The sequence below is a fragment of the Macrosteles quadrilineatus genome, unplaced genomic scaffold (assembly GCF_028750875.1).
Source record: "Macrosteles quadrilineatus isolate MER2022 unplaced genomic scaffold, UCM_ALF_1.0 Scaffold_2__2_contigs__length_208266976, whole genome shotgun sequence".
Lineage (NCBI taxonomy): Eukaryota > Metazoa > Arthropoda > Insecta > Hemiptera > Cicadellidae > Macrosteles > Macrosteles quadrilineatus.
Window position 1 is genome coordinate 113,763,055 of NW_026542595.1, and position 7,378 is coordinate 113,770,432.

Genomic DNA, 7,378 nt, shown 5'->3' on the forward strand with positions numbered 1-7,378 from the left:
TTTCAATAATGTTACCAACCCAGTGCGCCAAAGTTCGTAATATAGGCAGGTGCAAATAATTTGTCAAGATAGGTACCATTTTAGGCAATGTTTCTATGTTTGGATTTTATTGGACATGATAAGAGCAGATATTTGTACATAAATATTCGATATGTGTAGAATAATATGATAAAATGTAGGCAAAAGTGGTGAAAAAGGCGGACACCATCCAGTACAATAGATATAAGATAGTTCAATAAGAAATAATTTATGAATTGCTGTGATAAAGGATTTTGCACTGATTTCGTAATGGAATGTTGCATTGCAAAACATGGCTGAAAAATAAGAAAAACAATTTTAAAATAAGAAAATAACATTAACTCCGTTGTTTGAAATACAATTTAAAAATAAACAGCTGTTTCATTAAAAAGTATGATTCACATGGCCAAAATGTAAACATTTCTGTGGAGGGATCTTTAAAGGCTTCTAGGGCAGAGTCCTAAGGGATTTTGCTTAGTTTTTCTTTTTATAACTCATCTACAGACCAATACATACCTTTCTTTGGACACCTCTACCAAGTGGTGTCGCGAAGTTTGCGTACAGCGAAATTTGCGTACAGCTGGAATTTAGCGAAGACTGCGTACGACCCGCCAGGTTGATGTTTGACGAGGGTGAGACAAGGCCTGACCCTTGTGTCAGTGGAATTTGACAAGCGAAGTTTGCGTACACCAACAAGAACCACGGCTAGGTGTTGACTATTTGACTAACATTTGACTAAAGCAACCAATCAGTTCTCACTGATTAAATAAAACTTACTAACTATATTAAGTAGTAATAAAAATATACCGCTTTTAAATTACTATCTAGATAAATAAATGTATATGTAACTTGGTCTTATGTGATTGTTGGATGTAACAGCCGCTCATACACTAGACAGAATTGTCACGTATGGAAATAGTACAGGTAAAATTATACTAAAAAACCAGTAGAAAACATAAAAATTAGTCCATTCATGAAACTTGCAGGAAACGTAGTAATTACCATTAGGTTTTGAAATCTGAAGAGTCCCTAGTGATTGTGGGGGTGGAAGTACCATTTTATGGGGGTTAAAGTTTATGGGGGTAGTGATTTTGAGAAAATTTTTATTTATGGGATCCAAGCAAGTGAGGTGTCGTTTTTTATGTTTCTTAGGATGCAGAATCGAAAAAGAACAAAATAAAAGCAATACAACTGACGGTTTATTAGAAAAAGACTAATTTATTAATGAAAAACTAAATATGACAAATTAATTAAGGTAAAATAATTCAGTTAATATCAATTACTGTATTACAAAATTGACTATGAGTCTGTGTCAAATGTTAAAGTTGTGAGGAAAATTAACCAAGAAACTGGTAGTTTCGCCTCTTTAACCACCACGTGTCATATTGTTCATCAGCTACTGATGCATCATCACCATCCATGGAATGGTCAGGGTCTCTAACTCGTTCTTCTCCATCGTCGTCTTGACTGAACACTGACAGCTAAGTATGGGTAGCAAAAATATTTAAGTTCTGGCGGTGATCCTGCAACTTAGGGTGAAGATAATATATAAGACCAAGAATGTAAAACCGCTCGGACCCCAATTTTTAAGGACCTTGGTCGCCCGTAATGACGTCATCAATATGGCGCTCGTAAGAGGATGCTGGGTCGCTATGAATTAATAAATGCCTGAACCGATTTTAATGAAATTTGGCTTACAAGTGCTTGAATACGATATCTAATCCCAGTTTGGCAATAGTCGAGTTTGATTAGGCCATTTCAAAATGCGGCCGTTAATCACTAAAATAGTTAAAAATCTTTTAGTGTTTTGTTTTATCAACTCTCTCCAGAAATCTGCAGCAATCTTCATTTTCCTTGCAATGACAGGTTGTGATGCCGTTTCTGCATTTCATGGAATAGGCAAAATACCCCCACCGCAGCAAACCTGCAGATTAAGTGAGTTTCCATTTGCCTGATTTGATTTTCAATTAAATCTATTTCAATAACCTAAAGTTTAATTAGTGTTAACTAGGTTGTCTGCTACGTGGAGGGTAATAAAGTGTGGTTTTAAATTAAAATATGAATAGGTTAAAATGAATAAATTGTCCAAGTTTTATTAAAATATAACGATGAACTAGGAAAATATCCAATCATGGTATTCAAAATGTCATAGAGAGAAATTAGAAAATTTTACGTTTAGAGGGGCAAACATGAGAAAACCCAATTTTTACCCCATAAATCCCCCAGTAAACCCTGTTCTCATGGTTCGATCATGCTGGTTCGCAAACTCGTTCGAGTAAACGTAGGTTTACACGTTTTTACCAAATTTCGTCAACATTGGGTAATTTTTGCTTGAGTTATCGTGCTAACGTTCTTTAAAACGTACACGTCTACAGTCATTAACGCTGTTAAAGTTTGATGTTATGTCATATAGAAAAGTACAAAAAATCTTTAGATTGATTTTAACGAGTTCGCAATCCAGCAAGATCAGACGACCATGGGAACGGGGTTTTTGGGGGGATTTATGAGGTCAAAATTGGGTTTTGTCATGATTAACCCTACACATAAGATTTTCCAACTTCTCTCTAAACAATTTTGGATACCATGATGATTTTGAATACCTTAAAACCCAATAATTTTGTTTATTGAAGTGTTTTTGTACAAATATTGGTTACCTACCGAGAAAATTAAAAAATTGTAAAAATTATCATTCTCATTTTATTCTTATGGAGAATAAGTAAACTGTTGTAGTTTGCTCGTTTAAGGATATATTTTGATAAAAATTGGTAAATTTATTTATTTTGACCTTCGCTATTATTATTTTAATAAAAAAAACACACTTTATTATGGTCTCCGTAGCAGCAAACTTAGGTACTAATTAAACTCAATTAAAATATATTTAATTGAAAATCAAATCAGGCAAATGGACACTCACTTAATCTGCAGGTTTGCTGCAGTGGGGGCATTTTGCCTATTCCAGGAAATACAGAGACGGCATCACGACCTATGATTGCAAGAAAAATGAAAGATTGCTGCAGATTTCTGGAGAGAGTTGATAAAACAAAATACTAAACAGTTTTTAATTATTTTAGTGATTAACGGCTGCCATTTTGAAATGACCTAATCAAACTCGACCATTGACAAACTGGGATTATATATCGTATTCAAGCGTTTGTAAGCCAAATTTAATTAAAATCGGTTTAGGCGTTTTGGTATTACAGTATAACCAATTCATAGCGACCCAGCACCCTCTTACGAGCGCCATATTGATGACGTCATTACGGGTGACCAAGGTCCTTAAAAATTGGGGTCCGAGCGGTTTTACATTCTTGGTCTTATATATTATCTTCACCCTAAGTCGCAGGATCTGCTACCCATACTCACTTAGCTGTCAGTGTCAAGTCAAGACGACGATGGAGAAGAACGAGTTAGAGAGAGACCCTCACCATTCCATGGATGGTGATGATGCATCAGTAGCTGATGAACAATATGACACGTGGTGGTTAAAGAGGCGAAACTACCAGTTTCTTGGTTAATTTTCCTCGCAACTTTAACATGCGACACAGACTCGTGGTCAGTTTTGTAATAATTGATATTAACTGGATTATTTTACCTTAATTAATTTGTCATATTTAGTTTTTCACTAAAAAATTAGTATTTTTCTAATAAACTGTTGGTTGTATTGCTTTTATTATGTTCTTTTTCGATTCTGCATCCTAAGAAACATAGAAAACGATACCTCACTTGCTTGGATCCCATAAATAAAAGTTTTCTCAAAATCACTACCCCCATAAACTTTAACCCCCCTAAAATGGTACTTCCACCCCCACAATCACTAGGGACTCTTCAGATTTCAAAACCTAATGGTAATTACTACGTTTCCTGCAAGTTTCATGAATGGACAAATTTTTATGTTTTCTTAGGTGAGTTTTACCTGTACTAAAATGTATAAGCGGTCTTTCGGCCTTGACGGTTTTATTCATATTTACAGTTCTGATTATGTAAATACTTAGCGGCTACTATTACAATTAACGTTATTAGTAATCTACAATAGTACAGTTTCTAAATTAAAACTATTTACATTAGTCAGTTCTTTTGGTCTTAACAAACTTAGTTAAATATAGTTACTACCCAAGTTTGTGGAGGTATAATATCGCTTTAAACACGGAGCTATGTCTCTATTGTAATGATACCGGTATTGTTTGCGTATTCTTTCGATCCTTTGGTCCAGCATAAGATAGCGACCAGAAATCATATCGTAGCCAAAATAAAGTGTCTCCTAAAACTAATAATGTTTAATGGTAGCTCAACGTTATTATCTGAAGCAACATTGATTGAAACCCAGATTTGTGTATGTTAAAAATAGTATTTATATGTTACTATAACTTTTACAGTTAAAGATATTTAACAAGGGATTGCGACGTTGTATTCCGCGTTGGCTGGTTACTACATTTAGCTATGTAAAACAGGTTAGTTAAACCTTCAAACCTAACAGAATTGAGCGATAAATAATTAATTGTAATTAAGAAACTGTAAATATTGTACAATACTAATAACGTTGATGTAAATAGTGGCCGCTAAGAATGTACATGGTAAGAACAGCATATAGGAATACAACTGAAAAGACCAAAAGGCCGCTTCATACATTTCCAGACTTGAATTTGGCTTAAGTAAAATTTGTCTAGTAATGTATGAGCGACTGTTACATCTACACTCTATCTATTCTATCTATATATTAATTACGTAAGCCGATTCTTTGCGTCAAAATTGTGGTGAGAGACTGGGAAATCGTAGAACGACGGGAGAGGGCTCAAATTAAAGGTCTTGACCCCGTGACGGCGGGAAAAATAGTGAAATGTTAACACAAAATTAGATATAACGTAAAATATTCTCCATAAGAATAGCATTGGAAGTCATTTGCTGCTGATTTTTGTTTACTTCAATACAGCTGATTGTGATTTATCATCCAGCCAGTAAGCAATATGTTACTTCATTTTTGTTGTTTTTTCCTCCCACAATATCTAAATTATTACTAGAGGTTAAAATACCTTATAATACGTCAGTGTGACTTTTTGATCACACTGACGGATTATAAGGTATTTTAACCTCTAGTAATAATTAAATATATTACCTTTGGCCTACTTATTTGCCAGCCAATTCTGCAATGTAGCCTACTGTACACAATATAAAACCACGAATAACCTTACTTATAATAATTCAGACTTTTTAGTTAGTCTTACAATGTTGAAATCATTATTTAACTGTGCAATTTACAAACTTGTGTATTTTTTGTAAATTAGTTAAACACGTGATAAGTAGTAGAATCATCGGAGATGGCTCAAATCAAAGGAATTTAACTTAGAATAGCTGAAAAAATAATGAAGTTTTTTCTTATAACTTGAAGGTTATTTTTGTGTTGAAGGAATGTTTAACATGAAATAACCACATTGACTAAAAAATAAATGATTCAGGATTTAATGGAAAACTTTTGCTTTGTTTTAATTTCAAAACATATGTTCAAGATTTATTCAATTTTTTATATTTTATTTTACCAATTTTAATTTTAGATTAATTTATTGTGGTGTTTAATCAATTATTGTATAAAGGGATAAACCTCAACGGCCACTCTTGGAAATCAACCTGGGAATAAAGATGAAATAGGTTCGTTCAGGACAGGCAATATTTGTTCATTAATCATCAAGTAAGTACTATGACAAGTTCCAATGGGCGGAAACACATAATTTTTTAGAGGAGATTTTAACCAGGTACTGCAAAAAAGGTTCAAATAATATAGCCCAGCATGTACGGTGGTAAAGGAAGCATCCATATATAACAGTAAAACCTAGAGGTAGTTTCCGTTTCTTAAAACCAACCAAAAATATGCATGTCGAAGATTCTGATGAAAAGTAATTAATTGTTTTTTAACTGGGTAATGGAAACCTAACCAGTCGCAAAATAGTTAGGAATCAGCCGTTGAATAGACCCCTTTTTGATAGAATATTTAAAATCAATCGCACCTTTAGGAGGAATACCACCACATAATCTTACACTAGGCTAATAGTAGTTTTTATGTTGATCAGAAACAAATCTAGCGATACGTTTGGTCAATGGGATGCTTTTACTTTACACTAATTTTGTTAAACCTTTCCAAAAGGAGCATAAACGTAGAAATAATAACTTCGTAGGGATGCTAATTTAGCGGTTTTGACCAAGAACTAAGCTTATCTCAACACACCTTTATTTGCCTTTTCATTTTTGACGAAGACGATTTCCAATCATTCAATCAGGGAAGCCTTTTTATCATCATTATCATCAAACACAAGACCAAAGCTACCTTAGTAAACCAATATTTATTCACAAACATGTTTGCTGCCTTTAGTAGTAGAGTTAAACCTCTGGAGTAATATAAATTATTTATTAAAAATAACGTCAACAAAAGCAAAGAAAGACTAATAACAAACTGTTTTTGTACAAAATATATATTGTACTGGGATTTCTAACCTGACATAGATAATTTGATTCTGAGTTTGTTTAAATATTATAATAATTTGTTTTGTATTTTAGCTTTTTAGGGACTTTTTAGGGACTGGTTCGGTTATGCGCAATATTATATGCCTATTTAGTTTTCAAACCAGCTTTGTTGAATTGTGAATGTGTATACTATATACTAATGTGTATTTGGAATACGCTATATTTATTTTTTTAATCTAATTTATTTTTATAAGATATACCTTTACATTACTTTTCCTTATTATGTGACTTATTTTTATATGTGTTGTCAATGTTTAGACCTAGAATTCATAGTGATGTTTGATCTCGGCTTGACTTAGGAGTATGCACAATGTTTTAATATTTCAACACCAGTTACTAACTATAACCAGGCCCTTAGTAATATTATTTAAATGAAACACTTTGTTTGTTAAGGATATGTAATTTGGCTGACAACTAACTGCACTCACGGTCAAAGGAATTTACAAGGGTTGGAAGGGTAGCCCGCCTAAAGCCATTTGGAACTGCACTCACGGTCAAAAATCGGTCTTTCACGGCTGAACGCTTCGCTAGCCCCTTAGTCATCTGTTTATTCCGTCCTCTGTCTTACTTTATCCAATACTTATATTTAATACACGTTTTAGTGTCTGTCCCAATAAATACAACAATAACTAACCTAACCTAACCTAACCTAACCTTTACAAAAGAAGCTTCGTTATAATAAGAATATAGCCTATCATGTTATCGTAAATACTATGCTAGAATTTTCTGTGCACATATATATGTGTATTTTTTACAATGTCAGTAGTAAGTTTATTTTTTGACGTTTAGATTAATTTAATCAAAACTTTTCAATATATTTCAACTAATTTAATAAGTTTTAATCAATTCA